Raw genomic sequence first — 24,250 nt, 5'->3', positions numbered from 1 at the left:
CCTTACAGCAGAGCTGCTCCATCCCTCTGATCATTAACTTCTTCAATGTTTCCAACATAATAATAAATGCAGCAAAGTCCTACCAGAGTAGGAACCTCCTGAGAACTTGTAAAATGCTCACTTTACCAAACAAAATTATTTTTTAGCATCACCATTGCAAAAAGAGAATAATACAAGTCCATTATTGCTGACTAAAGGCAACAGACACCAGAAATTCTTGATGTGTCACTTTAATCCATTTTGAAGAGTAGGCCAGTGGCCTTCCCTAAGTAATTTCTTAATCCAGGACAAAATTTATTCATCACAGGTACATGTTGCAAATTCAGCTTTATGTTTTCATGTTCACATCTGGAACCAAATGTGGATCCTCCATGCCAAGGGTAAGTAGTAACCACAGACAACTTGGGGAAATGCTCTGGTCAATGGTAAAAAACACTTATGGCTTATTCAGAACAAAACCTTTAAATTCTCAGTCAGTTGAAACTTTTATTTTTCAGCAGAGAAATTCTTTATCAGGATAAAACATATTTGTTTTTATCCACTTTTTTAGTCTATCTTTGTCAGAGTCCTCAGATATTTGAAGTTAGAGATTGAAAGGCAGTAAGTATTCCCATTGTACTTCTTTAAACAAGTAGGTATTACGATGATTATTCATCAATATAAATTTGGTACAATATTCAGCAGTACAATATCATTTTAGGAAATGATCATTTCATGGGAAAAAAATCTAAATTCCTCATCCTGAGGGATAAAACCTGAAAAAATTGAAAAAATCTTAAAAATCCATGGTAATTTAAACTGAAAAACCCTCAAATGATATTTTGCTTAAGCTTTAGTTCTCAAAATGAATTTAATATGTGGGTCACTTGTTAACAGTAAACATTTCTCTGTGTGGACAACATTCATGCTCTTGGTCAAATCACCAAATCACTTTCTTGCTGTTAGTGGAGTGGCACACTTCATTTTTAAGAGACAAGTGGCAATATGATACAAAATAGTAATTTAACAAAGTTGATAGTAAATGTGACAGTGGTTTAAGAAGATTCAAGGAGAAGGTACACTCAATTATTTACTGCATAGAGCATCTCAACTTTGTGCATAATAGAGGGAAAAGGAAAAAAACCCCAAATCAGTACTTAGAAGTCAAGTCATCCTATCAAACACATGTTAAGTAGTTTATTTTCTGGTCTGATGTATCACACTGATGTGGTGAAAAAAAATACAGTCAAGGGCAAAACATGAATCAGCAATTATGAAAGCTTGTCAGGAACATTGGATAGTTTGAGCTTCGTAATCAGTTTCTCTTTATCCCATCCCTTTTGCTCCAGCAATATTTTGTCTCCCAGTCTGACTTCTAAAGAAGGAGAGAATAAGAGATGTTTGCTGTAAGATTTCTCCTATTACATTTATAGGAAAACCTCCTTCAGGAATTCACAGGAAGTTGTAATGTGCACAGTGGGGAGTTCCTCCAGCATCCAGCAGTTTTCAGCAACAATCAAAATGTGTAAAGCAACACACAGAAATGCTGAAGCAGCTTTCATTTCAGGTACTCCTAGAATGAAAAAGCAGAGTAGTGCCTTTGCTGCCCACCTCTGCTGTACTTCTCATCTAACAGAAAAGTCAGTCATGCACTTATGCGCTGTACAACCCTACATGCTCATTAGACATTGTTGTGTATACACACATTTTTTACCAAATAGGATTTTTGCTGATGTTAGGGACTGGTTTAAACATAGAAGATCAAGTAAAATAAACCTCTGAATAAAATGGACTGAATCCAAAAAGGTTCAAAATATACCCAAAAAACATGATCAAAGCCAGATCAGGTTAGATGTTGGTGCTGAAACAACTTGATGTATTTTATTTAATAGTAAAAGGGACACAGGGAGGGAGGGAGGGAGGGAGGGAGCCCTGGGGCTGCATTCTCCACCCCAAAGCTGCTGAGCTTGATCCCTCTGTGAATGCATTCTCATCATCCTCAATGAGTAGTGGAGAACCCTATTCAGGGTTCCGATGGTTTTCTTTACAGCTTTTGTACAGTTTTGCTCTAATAGGCAAAGATTCTTCATGAAGATGTTTAAGCTATAAATTATAACACTCAGTCTCCAACAGCTGCTTTGAATGGCCTGCCAGTACATTTAGATATATGCTGCCTGTGGCTGATATGTAGAACTGGAGCATATTTCTAAAATTTAATCAGCATGGGAGGTGAGAGGGTTATTTATCTTAGTTTGCTTTCTTTATACTTTTTTTTCCTGGTAATAATAATGTTGATAATCACAGAAAGCACTAGCAGTTTTAAGCTGATAGATACAATTCAAAGATGAAATGTGCCAGTTTATTTGTGTATACTCAAAAAACCCCCCAAAAAAACAAAACAAAACACAGTGTTATCACCAGAAAAAATATGACACAGATTACCACACCCAGATAAATTCTGAAATTCCATAAAGGTTTCAGACTTGGTTGCCTGGGGATATTTGCTTTCTTTTACAACAACTTGTACAATTTTATCATTGCTATGATGAAAATCTTATCATTTACTCCCATCACAATTTTCTTCTATTTACTTCTACCATCCATAGAACAGAGTTTAGGTACTTCCTGAGTCACTATAAAAAATCTTGCTTTGCTCAAATCTTTAAAACAGGATTGTATTTAGTATAAAAAACTACTGTTTTGTATTTATATTAATCAAAAGTTACTTTACAAAATAAAAATTATATCCATCTGAGTAGAATACTTTTTTCTTCTGAAAAGAGAGTTTTCAGTAAGAGGAAAAAACCCCAACATGCCATTGGTGATACCACAGAATCCCATGTACTTAGAAATTACTTTGTTCTTCCATTTTTGTTTACCATCCCTCTCCCTACCAAACATGATCTTGCATCTAATGCATATATTAAAAATTTTAATTTCAGGTTCCTTCTGAAATCTCTATATGAAACATGGTGGATATAGAGCTTTAGAATAAAGTGAAAGTATATTAAAAATTCTTTTGAGTACTAATTTTTGATCAGTGTTCTGCATTCACATCTCATCTCCTAAAATTGAGATCAAGCATGATAATTCAGACAGAGGAGAATTTCATTAAAGCCTTGTTGAAAGAAATCTCCCCACTAATCACAGTAACACAGGACCGTCATTTGTCAGTCAATGACTCAAATTCATCTCGGAACTTAATCTGAATCATTGCAAACTTCTATTTTTCTCATTCCAGGCACAAAAGAGTTGCTGCTCTCAGTCCAACTTTTAATGTGGAGGTGTCTAAATAGAATTTATCTTTCATAAGTGAAACTAGTTATTGATGTATTCAGAAGTGTTTATGTTCATTAATGATACATTATAGGAAGCATTCTCAAGTGATGTTTGTGTTGTACTCAGGTTTTTAGTAATGGCTCCTCACAGAAATAGATGGAAAAAATGTAGAAAGAAAGAGAAAGAGAAGATGGCAATTTCAGGTTTGAGAGTCTGTTGATTGGAGGAATTTTCATAAATACCTAAACTGGAAAAATAGTCCCATTTTGACTACTGCAGTATTTATTATATATTCTTATATCTTGAGGCTGTACACAGGAACAGCACAGTAAAAGGATTTTGACTTTCATACTTCAGAATAAGGAATGCACTGAATTCTAAAAGAAGAAAGAATGAAAAAGGGAAGGATAGGAGTAGATTGATGTTCCCATCCTTCATTCCACCCCAAATGCCATCTACTCTTCATCACTAAACTTGTGGTCAGTACCTGACAAAAGGCAAATGCAGACAGGTCAAGATCTGAAAAACTCCAAATAAAATTTAAAAAAAGAAAATAAAAAAGAAAACAATGTGATGATCAAGTCATGAGTGGCTGCTGACCTTCATTCTGTTCTACAAAATGGTTATTACTGAACAGATGGAGCAAAAAAACCCAAAACATATGAGAAGGTTACTTATTCTCCAGAGAGCATATTTTTTGAAATAATAATTTAGAAAATTTTAGATGGATTATTAGGGCAAAGACATGTGGAAGTGTTTTCCAGATCATGCAAAGAATAATATTAAAAAAAAAAAATCCAACATGCATAAAAGATAAACTAAAGATTTAATACATAACTTGATTCATCAGTTAGAGAGAGTTTAGAATGAAATCCTGAATTTTACTTCGTTTTCCCTCCTTCAATCTAAATAATTACTTTGCAAAATTATGAGATGATACAAAAAGGCTGTATTATGGGCACAATAACTGTTTAGTCCTGCAAATGTACCTCATTCAGTTACTAGCTGGTTTTAAGCATCATCCTTATTATCAGCATAAAACCTAGGGGAAGATCTAGGTCTCTCTTTTTCAACCTTCAGTAGCATCAGAATATAAAACTCTGGGCTCCAGTAGCATGTGTGTACATAATGGGAACTCTCTGATGGGAAAAGAAAAAAAAAAAAAAAAAAAAGTGGAACTTTTTCAGACTTCTCAGGTGATTTTCTTCCAGAGGGATTGATCTGAAAACAAGACACTCCTGTGTTCATAACTGAGGGATGCATCACAAAATCAGTAAGACTGTAAAGGTTAAGACACATGGGCCAGAGGCCAAGGTTGGAAAGGAGGAGCAGGAAGGGTTTAAATCTGACAAATTCTTATAAATCTGACAAATTCTGATAGAGAACTCGAGACTGCATCTTGCTGAGGGCTTGACCCTCCAAGTCACAAACTACTGTACCGGTTGTAAAATTTTAAATGTACACCATGCTTTTCAGTAACAATATTGGAACTGGTGCACATGGAAGTGAGATAATTACTTCTATTTCTCATTGTGCCATTACAATTATTTTCTTTTTGCTTCTCTATCAATATTTTTTCCTTCTTAATGTATTGATGTGTGTAAAAATTGCCTTTTTTTTTTTCTGATTGCTCCCTTCAGCTCCTCCACAGAGATACCAAGTAGAAAAACGTCACTGTTCTGCACATTGACTCCAATTTTCAATTTTTCATTGATCACAAGGGATACAGATTATGATTTTCTTTGATTCTCTGCTATTTTAGTCTCCAACAACAACAGAAAAATTCTAGTAAAATATAGATTTCACCATTTTATACCAGAAAAATCTTTCTCATTTGTCAGTCTTAAATCTCCCAGTTCACCTCCTCTTTCTTTTTTTTTTTTTCTTCCAAAGCAATTGCATTTTGCTTCATTAGTTTTAGCTGTCCAGAATTCCTTGCTAGTACATTCATTATTCATCAGCTTTACACATTTAAGCATTGGATAACAAATAACTTTTTAGGTTCAGATAGAAGAATTTGTTTTGAATTTTAAGGAGCTATTAGTTTTCTACTTCTGAATGAAAGCACATTCATTTATTCCAAAAGGTTATTCTTCTTTCCCAATAAAGCTAAAGAGTGCTATTAACAAGACCACAAAACTTCACCTTGAATAGAAGTTTGATTTGTTTCATCACTCAGTCCCACTTTTCATTTTTGATGATGCATGCTTTTGACTTCTTGACTTTATTTAATTCCTTCTCATTAATGACACACACTTGTCTCTTATGCCTCTTTGCAAAGATCAGTTATTGATCCACATTAATGTAACTGATGTATCTCTCCCCCATCTATTAGCCATGTGTTTTCAAGCATGTAATTTAACTGAATTATTTCCTCCTATTACAATTTCTCTGTCATCCATTTCTGACAAGCACTTTACTTTTTTTTATTCCTTTCCTTGTGCTTCATTTTTATCAAGAAAACACCCCCCCAGCTCTGTGCTAATTTTATAGTAGTCGTTGTTTTTAACTGTAGTAAGAGGAACTTCATCACCATAGGTGGTTCTTGTTTTGTTCTGTCTGAGAAAGTTGCTCAAGAAATATATTAAACATTTACAAAAGTAACAAACGAGTGCTGGCACAGAACAGATATGAAAATATTTTTAAAATTGTAATTATACATGAATGTTCTACAGCTCTATACTTCACATGCAAAGTACTCATCATCACACCCTCCTGGAAAGTAAGCTGTACCATTTCTGAGAGAACCAACTGCTCTGCTCCAAGGGCTGGATTATTTAACACCAGCAGTGTACCCCTGAGCAACATGGGAACTGAACAAGCCTTTAACTTGGCCAAGGTGCACTAAAGACCAAGCCCCTGCTGTGGGCACCAGCAGCTTTCACTATCTAGCCCATGGAAGTCACTACTCTGGCAGAACTGACAATAGTGATGGATAAATTTACCAGTCACATGCTTCTAGTTGAATTCTGTGACCAGAGGCATGACTCCTCACATGATACAGGCTGTGAGAATTTAATTCAACCAATTGCAGTGGCATTGTAACCCACTACCCACTGAGATTTTTAACATGGAATTATTTATCTTAGACATTTTAGGCAAAGGTAGACATCACTTACAGTTTCTTTTCCTGAACTAGTTCAATCTTAATCACTAAATAGATATAAACCATGTTCATATAGTTTCAGTATCTGACAAATCTGGTGATATTCCTAAGAACAACAGAAACAAGCATATGGAAGATTTACCATCTGAATAATCTGTTTCATCAGTTGCTTCCCCTCACTGCCAGCAGTTTTCACTGTTGGACTTTGGTGACTTAAACTTCCAGCTGTTGGATCTTGTTATATCTTTGCTTGGCAGACTAGAGGGATCATTATTATCAAGTAAAAGGACCATGCCCTACACTGTTGACTCCTCATTTCCAAGGAGTAATTCAACATCATTTTTATATGCAGATTAATGACTCAGTGAGAAAGGTGGGCAGGAATAAACTGAGAACATTCAAGTTGTGTCAATCTTTTTTCACAATAATACTGAATTAATAGCTATGTTATTATTTAGAATATTATTTCATAAATTGCAATCTATTCATATCCCACAGCTAAACAGCAAGTAAAAACACTAGGTGGCAAAAATCTTTATTTTTTCCAATTAAAATACATAAATATGCACAAAGCCATAAGAATACTAAAGTGCAGGGCTCTACTTTCAATGGCTCACTGATTAGTCAAATTATTCTTAAGTACTTTTGTATCTCTCTGGGAATCCTCATTTTATACTTTCCTATGTGCAAATCTCAATTTTTACAGTACTGTTTTCCTGAATTAAGTCTCTTTTGTTCAGAAATTCTCCTTTTAGCAGTCAGCATAAGGAATAAACCAGAAGCCATTTATACAGTAAGATAAAATCCATCAGTTCTTTTTTGCTCTGCACCAAACATTTTGTCCTGGCAAGATAAATGAGTAGTACCTGAACATATTGTCCTAGATATTTAAAATTAAAATGGAGTTACCATTTGTAATAACCATGTTTTCAATATATTTACTCAGACATAGTATTAGTTGCCAAATCTGGTGGGCTTCACTCTTAACACAGCTTGGTGGACACCAGGCTGCAGTGGTTCCAGGTTTTCAGATGGATCCCAAGCTCAGCAGATGCTGGCATCTGGACATATATGAGGTCAGGTTGGATGGGGTTTGGTCTAGTGAAATGTGCCCCTGCCCATGGCAAACAGATGTTTTTTAAGGTCCCTTCCAACACAGGCCACTCTGTGATCCCATCCCATCAGTCCCTGAAGCTGCAGCCCTGCACCCATTGCTGGCAGAGACTCACTCATCACACACAGAGCTGGGCCAGGATTTTCCAGTCCCAACATCTAATCTCCTCTGTGCTTTTGCCCCTAGAGACACCCAGAGGCTTTCACAGCCAGACTCAGACAGAGACCTGCTCAATATCTTGCTCCTGGGTCATTTCTACTCACCAACTCCTTTGTCTCGATTGTTACTGCTGCTCACACACTCACTCATTCCAGTCCCTGGCACTGTGGACACATGGGCTCTCCATCCCATGCTCTGACTCTTGGTGCTGCACACAGACAGCCCTGCATACAAAGAACAGGGACCTCCTGCCTGGAGAAGAGCTGGGATAAAAATATTTATAAGGGGGACAGACAGTTCATCAGTTGCAGTGCAAGGACAAACAGAAGTACAGACCAAACTATTTACATATTATCTCATCTAATCCTTTAATCCCTCTCTTGTTTTCTCTCTCCTGTTCCTCCCAAAATCACCTCAAGACCTCCCTTTTCCTACCACTGATTCCTGCTCTAAACACTCTGTAAATCCTGTGTGGTCTCAAACTGCTTTTCCCCTGCATCCTATGTGTCCCACTGCAGAGCAGCAACTCCTCTTAGCATGAAAGATGTTTTCCAAAACTGCTTCCCATGACACCCTGTGATGGTTTTTATGCCTAAACACTGAAGTTGATGTCTCAGCTGAGATAGAACTCATAGGAGTCTGGACAAGTTGATTGTTCTTAGGAGTTGAAGGCTTGCGTTCCCACCCATCCCTGTGGGATGACATGTCACAAAATTCAACCCTTAACCAAGTACAATGACACTAACCCAGCCACTAAGCCAACAGTGCACAAGCAGAGGCTGAAAAGAACAAACAAGTAATTTCCCCAACACCTGACTGTGCTGAGACTGAGTTAAATATGATATTTACAGGAGAATGATACAGAAATAATTTCCAGAATGTTCATCCCAGATCTTGTTTCACATGATAACTAAAGTCATCAGATAGACTTTTTAAAAACCCCTCATCATCTATTCTAAAAGGAAGGATACTTTGTGATAGGTTAATTAATTAGTGGCAACAAAGGACATTTCATGTTATCACAGAAGCATTATTAACAGTAATAAATTGCACCTTCCCTGAAGCAACATAAAATCAATGACTTTACTAGAAATTGTTAAAACTATGGTGATGCTTTAAGAAAAATGCTCTTTGAAATATGTGAAGGTTGAGATATTAAGGCCACTGTATTTTCATATATTTTTTTATTTAGAGATGTATGCTGTTACTGAGTTAGGTCTGTCTTCTTGAAAACCAGATTTTCCTGTCATCAGCATGAGATTAAGCCAGAGTTTGGAGTATGGATAGCAGAAGGTTAGAGTCATGACTATTGTGCTTTAACTCGAAGACTATCTGTCCATATAATGTGTATAGATCCTCAAGATTTATTTTTTGCATTTTAATGAGAGGTATGCAAAATTAGGAAGCAGATTTTTGCTAAGAATGTTACTGAGAGGAGAAAGGATGAAGGACTTTTACACAGATTGTAAAATTTCTTGAGGGAAAAAGTTCTCCATAAACCATAATCATAATTTTCTGGAAAAAAAAAAAAAAAGTAGCCATACTGATCCTCCAGGAAGGTTTACATCAAATTTGCTGAATTTTCATATGAATTTTATTGATATATGGAAGTATTCCAAGAGTAACCATTGTCATGACAAATTTCACTTTGCTTATTGATAATTCACTATAATACTGAGAAGGTTTTTTTTTCTCTCATCAGTATGAACCTACAGCAGTTTCCCATCTTCACCTAGAAAATATTTATCAAAACTGAGCCTTACTTCAATATAAATTACCACTGACCTATACAAGATAATTATTTTTGCTACCCAGTTCACTAAGGATTGCTTTGAGAAGGGACAAATTTTGACTTCAGCTTCTGAGCTGATTTTTTTCCCCACACTTTAAAAATTAAATTCCTTTGAAAATGCAGCCAGGTCACCACCTAATGTTAACCCTTATTCTATGTTCTTCCATCCATTGAAGGAGGGCAAATGTCATTAGTTCTGATTTCCTGCTATTATTCTCCTCACTTGCTTATAATTTATTCTTGATGGTAATTACGGATAAATAAAATCTACTGCTGATAATTAAACATATGTGTCTCTTCAAAGATTCAACCAGAGGTCACAACAATTGTCAATAGTTGCACAAACATTAATAGTTTTAATTTAGTCTTAAGTGCTAAAGCATCATTTAACATGTAAACTGAAGCAGTTTTTACACATAAATTAACCAGTAGGAGGTTTTGCCTTTGGTGTTCCATAACTAGAAGGAGGAAATTCCTGCTGTGGAATGCTCTAAAAAATTATCATTTTCATAGAGAATTATTGATAGAGCAACCAAAAAACTTGTCATTTATATTTAGGATGATACAAATTGTAACAAATACACATGAGCAACAAACACAAATGGAGACAGCATGCAATCTAAAAATAAAAGTAAATGCCTAGGAAAAAAAAAACCTGCCAAGTTTAAATTAATAATTAAAGAGCTTTAGATACTGTCCTGGAAAGGAAAACCATAATACAGGACACCAGGATATATGGGTACAATAATGTACCACCTTGCAGCAACCAGGTTAGACACATCAAAAGGCTCCCCTCTGTCATTACTATGATAAATAAAAATACATTTCCCATGCTGACCATTAAGTTAAATAGGATGCAGAGAAAATTCAATTAATTACTGCTATGTTTTGAAATCTTACATGGCCAAGCATATTTTAATCTATCCTAGAAAAATCAAATTTGCTTAAGAAGAAATTAATATGCAAATGTAATCCTTTACTAGAGACAAAAATAAATTTTCAAAAAGCCAAAATTCATGATTTTTTTTGTTTTTTAGAATATCCTTGGTTCAGTATGACTAGCAAAGAGTGTAGCATATCTTGGATAATGTTTTTCCAGAGTTTACTCCATATCTTTTTTCTCATTTACTTAATTTATGTAGTTACACCGAGACACACTTTATTAAAGCAAGCATTAATCTACCTCATTTCCACATTGAGCCATCTAAAAACTACCTTATCAAAATTCCTGTCATGTAAAAATCTCATTCCTGTCATGTAAAAAGCTCAACCAATATCTGATTGAATAGATCCAATATATCTGATCACACAACCCATTCACAGTCCAACTCACCACTGCAACATATTGCGTAATTTTGTTATCATCTACCCAATTAGCAAATACTTTGTTTACTGAAGTATATCATACTACTCCCACAAATGCATCACTACCATTTTTTATTTCATCAGCAAATAATTATTGTAATATGCCTCAAGGTTATTTCTGTTCTCAGAGATTACATTCCTTTGTACTTACTTAACTCCAAATGCTTAACAGGGATTGTTAATCATCAAAATTCTCATCTTGTCATACTAACTCAAGGCATAGTGCCTGCCATTTTTAGTTTGGGGCTTTGGTTTGAGGGTTTTTTTGGTGCTGTTTGAACTATACCTTGTTTGAATTGTATACTTGTCCTAATTGGAGGATTTGTCCAAAAACACAAGACTAAATCTCCTTAACATCTTGAATTCTCTACAGCACAAAGCAGTGACCTGGTCAAGGTGCTCTAACACAGACCAGTAAAAAGCAGTGGGACTGGGTGTGCCCTCAGCATGTGTGTAGATGACAGATGATGATGATGATGATGATGATGATGTGAGCTCTGTGATGCAGCCACATGCTGGAGGGAAGGGATGAATCCAAAGGGACCTGGAGGGGCTGGAGAGATGGGCTTGTTCAAAACTCATGAGGTCCAACAGGGCAAAGTGCAAGGTACTGCGGCCTGGTCAGGGCACAAAAACAGGCTGGATGGAGAAAGGATTGAGAGCAGTCCTGAGGAGAAGGACTTGGCAAGGGTGGTGGATTGGAAGATCAACATTGCTGCTATATCTGCTGGCAGCCCTAGAAAGTCAAACTTACCCTGGACTGCATCCAAAACCCTGCAGGCAGCAGGGTAGGGAAGGGATTTTTACTCTCCCCTCTACTCTGGTGAGACCCATCTGGAGTACTTGTGTCCAGCTCTGGGGTCCTCAACATAAAAAGGATGTGAACCTACTGGAGTAAGTCCAAAAGAGGGCATAGAAATAATCAGAGGACTGGAGCACGTCTCCTGTGAGAACATGCTGAGAGAGTTGGGACTGATCAGCCTGGAGAAGGGAAGGCCCTATGGAGAAACATGGAATCACAGAATAATCCTGAGCTGGAAGAGACCCAAAGGGATAATTGAAATCCAGCTCCTGGCCATCATGCAACACCCCCAAAATTATGCAATGTTCCCAAGAGAGTTGTCCAAAAGCTTTGTAATCTCTGTAAGACTTGATGCCAAGACCATTTCCCTGGGGACTCTGTTCCAGTGCCAAACCACCCCTAAGTGAAGAAACTTTTCCTGATATCTAATCTAAACTCCTGCTGACACAGCTTTAGGCCATTCCCTTTAGTCCTGTTGCTGGCCACCACAGAGCAAAGATCAGTGTCTGCTTCTCCTCTTCCTCTCAAGAGGAAGCTGTAAGTGCAGTGAGGTCTCCCCTCAAGATCCTCTGCCGCAGGCTGAACAGAGCTCAATCCAACTAAATCCACTTTATAATATTCAGATTATAGCCTAAAGGCTTACAAGAATAACATCATCCTGGTCAAAGTTTTCCCCCACAGGAGCTGGAAATTACATCAGTCATAGCCATAATTTGGGGGGGTGAGGGACAGGAGGTGCAGGAGCAAAGTGAATTTAGCCAGAATAGTGAAGTGTTTCCACTAGAGCACTGTAACACACAAATACCAGAGGTCACTGCCAGTGTACTGCCTCCTCTACATTGACATCTGTGTGTTATCTCATTCCAACCCCTGGCTTGCCATCAAGAGCAGATCTCCAAATTACCTTCCAATTATGCACACCAGTGGTTTTGCTATTGCTGGTCCATCTGCACAAATCATGTTAGCCAAATGCAGCTGATTTTAAAATACTTTTAAAGATGTTAAATTCGAGTATATAGAACAAGATCATGTCCTTGCTTGTATCACTTTTATCACATCTGAGTTCTTCCTTAATATTAACTAAATTGTGTATTTCCAGAATTCATTTCATACATCCTGAAAACATGAGTCTTTGAAGCAGTTGAAATTCATGACCTTTTCCTGGTGTCCCACACCACAGACCTGTATCCTCTCAAATGCTTCTTGTGCTTCTACAAGAAATTAAGACTTGTTAATAAACAACTTATTTTAAATACTCAGTCCCATTTTGACAAAAGTGTATTTTGTAACAGATTTGGCTTTCCTGAAACTCTCTGCACAGACTCCGGTGGTTTTCAATCAAATTGACATGGGATATAAAAACTCTTTTAAGACATTTATAAACTCATCAGTATGCAATTACTAAAACCATATCCATTTATTTTAAAACAAAACTTGCATGTGAGCTTACATCTAACACCACAGTGCAACAGCAAAGGAGAGGAGTGGAAGAATCTTCTCAGCCACATAAATACAAAAGTAAAATTCAATAAAATAATCAGTTTCTCCTCCTTTTCCTATCTGGTTGCCAAAAAGCTCATCCCATCTCAGCAGAGACCTTGGCATGGATCCTGTATAAAATCATAGTGTTCAGTTTTCAGTGCCTAGCTCAAAAAGCTTTTCCTTGTGTTGTATTATTCAGCAGGTAATTGATTTGAGCTTATTTACATTTTTTGCTCTGGAGTGCAACTGGTGAACTCTGTGTGTTTGTGTTCTTGCAGATGAAAACCAAAGACAAATCTTCATCGATTTCTGAATTATCCATAAACCCATTTGAGCTTTAAATTTTGGTCTGGTGTTCAAATCTATATAATGAAAGAACCAAGTAGCTAGATCTCTTAAAACAGATTATACAGAAGAAATTGTGTGTAACAAGACATGCATCACACCACTCAAAGCAAAGGTGGTATTGAGCAGAAACATTTAATTGCATTGGTATAGAAAATGAGAATTGTTCCTATATGTGACTTTCTAAGGTGGATGTCAGACAGCATTAGTGCGAAGCAGGGGAGGGCTTATTGAGTTTGAGCAAGTCAAAAAAACTGCTCATGGTAAAGTTTCACCACATCTGAACCTGTAAATCTCTCCTAAAGCATGAGAGTTTGTGCAGCTAGTTTTTGCCTATTCTGTACTCACTTAATGTTTTAAAAATAAATTAAAGATATGCTAATGGTCTCATCACAGAATACCCTGGTAACTGAGAGATATTCTAATAATTAAGGGCCAGAGTAGTCTGCATCTATACTCACCCCACAAGGAGCAAAGTCCTGGAGTTCCACATGGGCATGAGTACATGTACATGGAACAGAGAGCCTGTGCATGACATACTGCCACATTTTAAGATAATATCACAAGCTAATCACAAGCTCCTGCTTGATAATACTTGTAGGAGCAAAGTCCAGTGATGGTGTCTTCACATGGTACTTCACTGAGTCCCTACATCCATTTCTTACTGCATCACTGCATTATTCTTGTCTTTTCCTTCGTCATACTCTGTTAACTAAACAACTTCTCCATTCAGCAACACAGCTTAACATAAGCATGACTTCACAATAGTCTTGAAAACGCCATGACTGACCCAATATTCCTGAAGAAAATTGTCTAGCAGTTGGTTGAAAAAATGTGCAAATATATGCATATATATGTATACATAAAGATATGTATATAGAAGCAACATGTTTAGAACAAGTATTTTTTGCATGCTTGAACACAAAATACCAGACCTATAAAAGAGCACATCAATTCAAATTCCCTGTTGTGTTGCTGGAGCTCCAACAAAGCAGTGTGATTGCACTGTGAGAAATTGACACATCTCACTATCAGATCTGAGCACTGGAGCATGCTTTCTTTCATCATTCAAAAAACTTAATGTTGAAAATCTTACTTTAGTGAGTTGGAGGACTAGACCTAGATATGGACAAAGCTTGCTTTTGTGTGTATTCTCAAGGCTGACCAGTTATACCCTTCTGCTTCCTCTCCTCTCCCTTTTCTGCCCATCCCAAGCCCCTGCTCAACCAATAGGGAGTTTTTGTTAGTTTTATGCTGAAAACTAATTCTCTATACTCATCCTTTCAACAAAATACAAATGCATCCCCCAGATCATATTTTTGGGGAAAAACGTCTTCCCCTGGGAAGGGGAAAAACCCACCTATCTTCCTAAGACATTTAAAAAAGGATAAACAACAAGCAGAGGGTGGTGTAGATGGAGCATGGAACATACCTCCTAATGAATTAAATGGCAAATGACAGTATCCCACACTGAGTCATGACATATGGAGTAATAGTCATCTCTGTAGTACAGAAATTCACTAAGAAAAACATTTGGAAAGTGGGAAACAGTGGGAAATCAGGATGAAACAATGAGGATGCCAGTCTAGCACAACAAGTTTGATATTACATTACTCACATGAATAACCTTTATTAAAGATGCAGCTCATTCTGTTCACAATCTGTTCATGTAGACTGACAGATAAATAGGCCTAGGTGACTTTAATACTGTAATTACATATTTGTCAATCAAAGAGTAAACAAATACAGACTGAATAGTATTTCCCTATCATTCTTTTCTATTTTCTATTTTTTCTAAACATACTATTTTCATTACAAAGCAAGATTAAAAAGAATTTCTTGCACAAGACACTCAAAGATGATGGTAGGAATTGGACTTTGACTCCATTTCAAATACCTATTGGTACTGAAGAGAAGACCTATTAGAAGTTTAAGAGTTTATTAGAAGAGAGAACCTATCAGAAGGTTATTACTATCAGAGATTTCTGACTTTCCCTAAATGTGTTTAATAACTACCTAGCAAGATTCACGCATTATTTTATGGGACATAGTTGCAATAATTAATCTGTAATTGTTTATCTGTCCTAGTGGGATGGGATTCATAAATTCTATTGAGATTGTTAGAGGACCAGCACCAACCCAACAAATAAGCCTCTCAGGAAAATAACTATCTTATTATTGAACTAGTAATTTGATTTTTCCTGGAACTGAAACCTTTTCTGAGGCAAAACACAGCTCTAGTAGGAGTCACCAATCTGTAAAATCTTTATAAGGATGATCCAGGTACATTAAACCTTGACAGGATATTACTGCAATGGCCAAAAACTAACATGGAAGACTTGTATATTACTTTCCAGCATGGATATATGACTTATGTTTGCCCACTTCCTCAATCCCTCAATCCCTTTGCCTTGGAAGCCAGAGGGATATCATTGCTGCATTGCACTAGTTTTTACACTGCTGAATAAATGTCTTATACAGAGACTAAACCAGTTTGTTCATCTCCTGTTCCAAATTTTCCTCACAATGGACTGTACACAGGTTTAATCCTATGTTCCCACTCTAAGCCACTCCAGCACCTGAATGCCACAATAATGGCGCATATTTTTTGGTCACAATCATGACACAGAGTCAAAGTTCATGTATTCAGTCTTTGCAGATTTGTCATAAAACTACTTCATATTGCTTAAGTGCATCTCTGTACAGTCCAAATGATATTTTACAAAACAAAAAGGCAAAATCCAAAATAGTGAATAATGTTGATCCTTAAAAAATGGTACAGAAATGCAATCCTACAACATAGAGCAACACATTTTGATGTGTTTACAATTCGACCTCTAGTATTTAGTTCTTTTTCTTTTTAAGTGCATCTAAAATAAAAAAAAGATCGTGTAATAGACTATATTGCATGGTTTCATTTTATTCTCTTATTTGTAAGAGCAAATTATAATAGCTTAGCTACAGTAAAAGACATAGTAGTTAGGGGATTTTTAAATTAGTTTCTTGTACTTGCATACTTATAGCTTCTCAGTTTGTTCAGTTTAAATAATTTGCATGCTGAACTCAGCACGCACAGAAATCTAGTAACCATAGAATAAATATTTGGAAGATGAGGTTTTAAAAATTGCATCAGTTATTATTCTACTTAATAATAGCTTTTTCATTGTAATTTAAAAGGCAGTTTGTCTTGCAGTTAAAGTGATAAAATGTAACTATAAAATAAATAGCATTTTCACAAACTACTGATTTAATTAAATTTAGAGATCATTGTGAACTAGCTTTACGATTCAATTTTTGCATTGTATTTTTATTTTTTTTAATGAGAATGCCTATGTATATATAGGCATGCAGATTATAAATATAGATGCAGAGATGTGTGTATTTTGATAATTTCTTTGAGTTGCATTGCCATGCTGTATAGGTTGGTGTTTTCAGCATATTGTATTTTAACTGTTAGAAATAGATTGATAGAGTTACAAATTCCCAGATCTCTACAAATTAGTCAAAGTAGTGCAGTTTCAGTAAAAGGGATTAAGAAAACTCACTTATAAAGTGAACTGATTTGTCAAATGATTTTCCAGACTTTCTTTCCTAAGCCAAAACTTTATTTGAGTTTGCAAGATGAGGCATCTGGATACCCACAAGCTTTCTGCCACTCTTCTTCCAGCACAGGGTCAAACACAGTGGGAACCACACGGCAGAAACCAAAGTGGGAGATTTGCATATACATATATATATATAATTTATACACATCTTCACAGAGCTGGCTCTTCAGCTGTAAGGGCTGCAGAAAGAAAGGTGAGGAAAAGAAGATCTCTCACCTTCTCAATCACGCATTTGAAAATACAACAGATGAAAGGTGATTTCCACACTAGGGTAGACATTACTGGGCTGGAGTAGTCCAAGGGCAAAGTTTGACTCATTTGCTCTCTCTGCTGTTCACTGTTTTTTCTATTCACCAAGACTCCTTTAGCCTTTGTTCCAACACACTATTTCAAATCACTGAAACTACCTTGTTTGGTTTCAACAGATCATATCTTAACACAAGCTATCTTTATAAATTCATCTCTACTAGCAGTAATAAATTAATTTTATAGAGAATTTTTCAAAAATTTCAGAACTGAAGTGTGGGAAGAGATGGGATGGAGTTGAGCTGAGGGCTGTGGGACACACCTGCAGAAGCACATGGCAGCACAGAGAGACACATGGCAGCACAGAGAGACTGGTGTCCACCTGACCTCGAGGGGAGGAGGGTCACACAGCAGACCCCTACAGGAGAGGAGCTGCTGGAAGCTGACAGATGGGTGAACAGTGTGTGATCATCCCATAGAAAGACATTTAGAATGGATGTTGCTGCTGTGGCACCATGGGATGGGTCACATGGTGAGAATTGCCATGAAAGGAAATACTGTGCCTTGAAAAGTGTATAAAACCAGCTCATTTATTTGAATATATGATTCAGATGCCCTGTTGGTCTGAGTCCATGATCACTTAAGTGACCACATGTGTGAGCTAATTCCTCTGGGTTTCTTGGGACTGATTCTCTCTTGTGAGGTTCCAAACATTCAAATCTTGCTTTCTTTTTGGTGGCAATAAAGTTTTGCATCCCACACTATTTTATGAGATTTCATATCATAAAAGTAACATCTCTCAGGCTGAGATAAATCAACTGCTGAGATCCACTGAGATTAGCTTAGTTGGTCAGAGCAGCAACACCTTCTAATAACACCAAGATTGAGGGTTCAATCCCTGTATAGGCCATTCACTTATGATTTGAACTTAATGATACCTGTGGATCCCTTTCAACTCAGGATATTCTGTGAAATCTATGAAATAAGTACTGTCCCCATCAACACCATGACAAAGTGAATTCAAGGCCAGGTTGGACAGAGCTCTGAGTAACCTGCTCAAGTGGGAAGGGTGTCCCTACCTAATCTTAAAGGTGCCTTCCAATGGTTCTATGATTCTATGTTGAACTCTTGAGTCTGAAGCAGTGGTGTCCTACAAACCACCATATTTTTCTTTAGCTGCAGAAGCAGCCTGACACTCCACATCTACCACTTGTCCTTGTCCCTGCTACAAGTGTCCTGGCTTCCAGCTCAATTTAAAACAAAAGTCTAAAAAATGCATTTCACTGCTTCAGGTTATTCTGCAGCCTTAGAGATGCATGTTTACAGGTGTATGTCAGCAACACGTCAGTAAAATGTTTCAAGGAAACCACTGCAAAGTTGAATTGCAAGTCAAAGAGTGTGTGTTATCTTAGAGTTTATTCCAGCAACATCAAACCTCAAACTTCTGCTGAACATCACACTGACTCCATTTATCCAACAGAATTTGATGTATCTTCCTTATCTCACTTGTATATAAGAGTATATTTAATAATTTTTTAAATTATTTTAAATAATTTTAAATCAAATGAAAACTTGCATTTGGCAAAATTAAGAAATATCAATCCATGTTGAAACAACAAAGCATTGGATCTTGCTGACAAAAATAATAAAATAAATCAATAAATTACATTTTAGTGAAAGATTGTGATGATACATCCATACAATGAATTCGCCTTTGAGAAAATGCAAACTAACATTAATTAACCAAATGTTTACAAAAAGGTTTACAGAATACCATTGTAAGCTATTCACAAATTTAACAAACAAGAGGAGTCTGGATGAAATCCATTGTAAAATAAGTGAGTTAACACTGTTTGAATAACTGGCATTGACCCTGCATTACCTTTACCTCACATTTCATTGTAAGTACAGTAGTTTATCCTGCAGGGATAAAAGAATACTGAAATATCCAAAATTTGACAGCAAGTACTGAGGTACAAATTGTGACTTCTTTGTACTGAGCAAAATGAGTACGAATGTCTCTGAGATGGATACGAGTACTTTCCAACAGACAGCCAAAAGTACAGTCAATCATTTTCCAGTCCTGTGTTTCTACTCCAGAAACATAAAAGCCTTTCACATCTAACTAACTGATACCCCAGCACTCTTGCCTGCTATATTGAGTGAACACAGATCTTTTTATACAGATGATCACCATGAATTGTTGGGCAGGCTTAATCATTTTTGGAAGTTGAACTACACAGTTTAATGCTGCTATACCCACTAATATTCCCATGTCTGGGTCTATGTTTTGCAGCCCTTTTTTACAAAACTGCATTTGCTCCTTTGACCTGAACCTAGGGTACAAAAGCCATGGCTGCAAATAGAGAGGGATTATCATTTGGGTAACACTTTCATCTGGCAAAATGGTGTATGAGCCCTTTTGTTTGGCTGACATCAAATCCCCAGAATTTCAGACCTGTAAAACCAGACAGTGATGACCACTGGCTTAGAATCTTAGGACTGAATCACACTGATCTTAACAAGACTTGCACAGATTCGATAATTCAATAGATAATTATTTTACATTGCTAGGGAAGAAATCAGTTCATAAAAATATTCTGTTACCTGCTAAAGCAGTAAAAGGTATAGTAAGAATGGCATAATAGCTAATAACAGGAGCTGGTGTCCTTGAAAATATTTTGTGAGCTTCTGGAATTTGAATGGACTACTCCTTAAGAAAGGACCTATAGAGGGATATTTTACACCATGCTTGACTTAAACAGCAGCCATTTATGCAAAAACCCATTCGTTTTTCTAGTTATTAATGCTCTTCAGGGATGAAATGCAGTTCACACAAGGCTTTTAATTTCTTCATCTGACTATGTCTTATAAAAAAAGTGATTAGGTCTGCAGCACAGACTCTGATGTATTTCCTTACAAAAAAATGCACAAAACCCACAAAAATCTGCAACACTAACAAGCAAGAATTAAAAAAGAGCACCAAAAATTCTGGGGGAAAAAAAAAAAAAAAAAAAAAAAAAAAAAAAAAAAGAAAAAAAAAGAAAAAGAAAAAGAAAAAAAGGAAAAGCTTCTAAAACACAGAGAAAAAATAAAGACTTACACACTAAGATGCACTGAATTTCCAAATCCAGCCTCCGTGTTCTCAATATTTATTGTCCTTGTTCAGTCCTAGTTTAGATACTCATTTCTATAATTAAATTATATGGGAAATTAAAGTATATAGAAAAAACCCTGTGCTGCAAATAAAAGCTTTGATAATAATATTTGGTATTCTCCAATGCCCATTCTAGCATCTGTGGCTTACTTAATTTTGAGATGTATGCTTAGAGAGAAAACAGCCCGTCATGCAGCTTCACACCCTTTTGTTTACACATAGAGTATTTACTGTGCTAAGGCTTGCATGGAGGAATTGGGAATGTAGTTTAAGAGAAGGAAAAAAAAACAGAGGATGGATATTTTTTCTGAGTCTGTCCTTGAAGATGACTTGCTTCAGCTACACCCTAGAAAAGAAAATTTTTTAAAATTGTATTTTATTTTAAAAACATTGCTTTATTACAAACAGGAAACTATTTTAACTGCTTACATCTGCCATCCTGCATTTATATTTCAATGTGTGAGATAGTACTCAAAATTTAATGGAACTCTCTGGAAGCACTATTACTGCTAATCACTCCTTTTTTTTCCCTGCAATTTTTTTTAGGAGTTAAAGAATATGCTGATGTTAAGGGATTAAGAGCAATTGCCCAGCTTCTCCAACGTTGTGCAGCATTCTTAAAAGGTGATTCAGGTGTAATATTGGTGGAAGTTAATTTAAGACCATAATGTGCTGTATTGTATTGAAATGAGAGAATATATTTGGAATTTTTTTTTAGTAATTTTGCATTATCTGAACAGAGTAGAAATTAATTAATAGCAACTATATTAAGCTTTTTTAATGCATTGTTGCCAATCTCTGTATTCAAGTTGTCACAAATACTTTTTAAAGCATAACCCTACCTCATCATTGAAAAATATGAAGAGTACAGAAACACTTTTAAAAATATTTTAAGAGACTTCTTGCTTACTAGCAAGGAGCATACTGGAAAAATCATTATTCATTTTATAGACATATTGACTTGGAGAGGCTCTCAGATAAAATATGCAAAACAATTGATGCAAAACTAAAACTCATTCCAAATAAATAAACTCATTCTCAAGAGCCTGTAGCACACTGTGAAGTATGTAAAATATTTTCTTCTTACAAAGTAAGATAAAGATTTTAATAAAAAGAAGGAGGTGCATTTGCTTAATCGCATCTTGCTTACGTATGGTAACCATCAACCTTCTGTAAGACTTGGTAAAAATGTCTCAGAAACATTTTCAGAAAGATACTCCTAAAAGCAAATTCTGGAAAGTAATTAACTGGAATCACTCTAGTGCCTGATTCAATAGAGAATTAAATCTGTCACTATCCTCTACAGTAACATGTGCATCAAAAAACTATATTTAGACTCCTCTCCTACAAAATCTTAACAGTGATGTTAAAAATTTTTTCAAATAATCATTCATAAGACAGTATGTAAGATGGAGAAACAAGAAAGGTAACACTCAGAACTTTAACATTCAAAAGAGATGCAGTGTGTATCAGCATAAGAAAATCTACCCAGAAGTCATGCAAGACCTATGCTACACACAGAGCAAACTTAAAAGGGTTAGGGTTTGAAAATAAGCTTTCTCACTATAAAGCAATCTGTCTCTAAGATCCTCTCACCAGTGTTAGACTTTAATTCAGAGCCATTGTCTTCCTTTATGCTTTGGTGGATGTATTGTTGCCTCTGATCTAATCCATGAATTCTGATACAGCAGAAATGAAAGACATTTTAGTTAAATAATTTCCTATGCTTTTGATTAAAAATGCAAAGTGTTTTGACAATGAAAAGGCAGCATATGGCACTTAGTGAGAAAGAAATTCTTTGTTCATGCTGATTTTAATACTGTCTATTTAGACTAATGAATATCCCTCCTTCCAAGCTCTAGCAGGAGAAATCCTTTATACGCAAAAAAAAAAAAAAGATGAAACTTCTTCCCACTGACTTCTGTTGTCCACAGCCACTTTGCCACAAGAGACCAGGGACTGCCATTTCAGTAGGAAAGAGACAGATCCTCAACTTTATACTGTCTCTGATGTCAAAAATGAGAGAAATCCCAGTTCCTTTCTGTATTGGATCAATTTTTGTTCCAGCTCTTCCAGAACTGAAGATCACTTCTATCCTTTGCAGAGATTTCACAAAAAAATCTCCAGCACTGACTTAAATATTGCATATTGCTCTGGTCTCTCTGCTGACTTGGGCTTAAAATACCCATTCTGCTGAAGTAGAATTTAAAAAAGAAAGTAGAGTTAAGTAAAGGGAAAAAAAAAAGGGAACACCTCACCTCACCCATTTTCTCCCTAAGAAAGAGTCACTCACTCCTGGGTACTGAAGACTTCATTTTCTAACACTCCTCCTGTTACCACCCCATAAAATAAAGTGACACTTGGAGTAACATCTAACACCATTTGCATGGCAACAGTAAAGAAAAATGGAACACTTTTTTCCTTAGAAATGTTCTAAGACCTCCATTATGGGTGTAGCCTTTCCTCATAGGATTCACTTCAATTGAGGATTCCCGCACCTGGATTAGCTAGAGCTGTTAAACTCTCTCAACACCAGATCTTAGACAAGTGCAGCACACACCTTTCCCAGGCATTTTAGAACATGAAAAAGACAGATTTTTCACCAAGTTGACCACACCAAGAGAAAACCTTTCATGTTTGAATGAAAAATCCGGAAGAGCAGCTAGAGGAGGTGGAGTTGTGCAGGGGGGTGGCAGCGGGTTGCTGTTGGCTGCTCTGTCATTGAGGATTGCATGGTGAAATGGGGTAGACAGACAGGGATGGTGGGGAAGCAGGCAGGGAAGGGGTAGCCCTGTAGGGACATGAACCCTTTAGGCACTCCCTGCTCACCAAGAAACCAGAAATGGCAGGGAAAAATTATGGCACTGCTGTCTGTGTTTATGTGCTAAGACTCTTCTTGTAACTCAGCTCTTTTAGGATGACTATTGGTCAAACAAGCAAAATTTTTCCAGATTTTGGGGCCTGCCTGCATCCAAGAGGTCATTAGCTATACTATAATAACTACTAAAAATAATTTAATTTAAAATATCAAATAATATTTTGGCAGAGTATTTAACACAGATTAAATTGTTCCATATCCGTTATGATTTGCATGCAATGTAAATAATTTATGTTTTTGTGGAGTTCAAAAAAATTCAAGGATAAAAACCATATCCTCTAATTTCCAGAGGATTTCCTTTAATGAATGGTGTATTTGCAGCTAATTTCTAGTTCCCAACAACCTGTAATGAAAACTTTTTTTTTTTTTTTTTTTTTTTTTTTTGTCTGTGACACTTCTATAAGTTAATTCCCTGGAATGGGATGAGAGGAGAAAGAAAAATGCACTAAAGTAAAAAAAAATCAGCCTGTCTGCTGGCTGCTTTACTGTACATATCATGTCAATAGCATTATACTTAACTGTCTATATTAGTAAAAAATTAAATAACTTTGGGAAATTTAAATATAATGAATTCTGGAGTAATCCATTTGATGTTTTTTAACTGTAAATTTTGCACGCCAAAATGTGGCCTTTCAAGAATAATTTTTAAATACATTAAAATTAAAATATTTTAATATTCTCTTATATTAGACTAAGCTCAAGGATATAACAAAGGATCATCTTAATACAGCTGACAATTTTACTTTCTAAAGTTTTCTCAGTTACCTTAAATACACTCCTTTAAAAGTGACATTTGCTAAAGTTATATTTTATGATTAGTTATATTTTATGAGACTATTTATAAGGGAAAACTGATGTGCAAGAAGAAGATATAAAATTTTTCAAAGGCATGCTTTAAGGGAAAAGCACTCAACAGCTGGGATTGTGTCTGCCACAATGTC

This window comes from Erithacus rubecula (assembly GCF_903797595.1).
Source record: "Erithacus rubecula genome assembly, chromosome: 1".
Lineage (NCBI taxonomy): Eukaryota > Metazoa > Chordata > Aves > Passeriformes > Muscicapidae > Erithacus > Erithacus rubecula.
Note: the sequence above shows the minus strand (reverse complement) of the source record.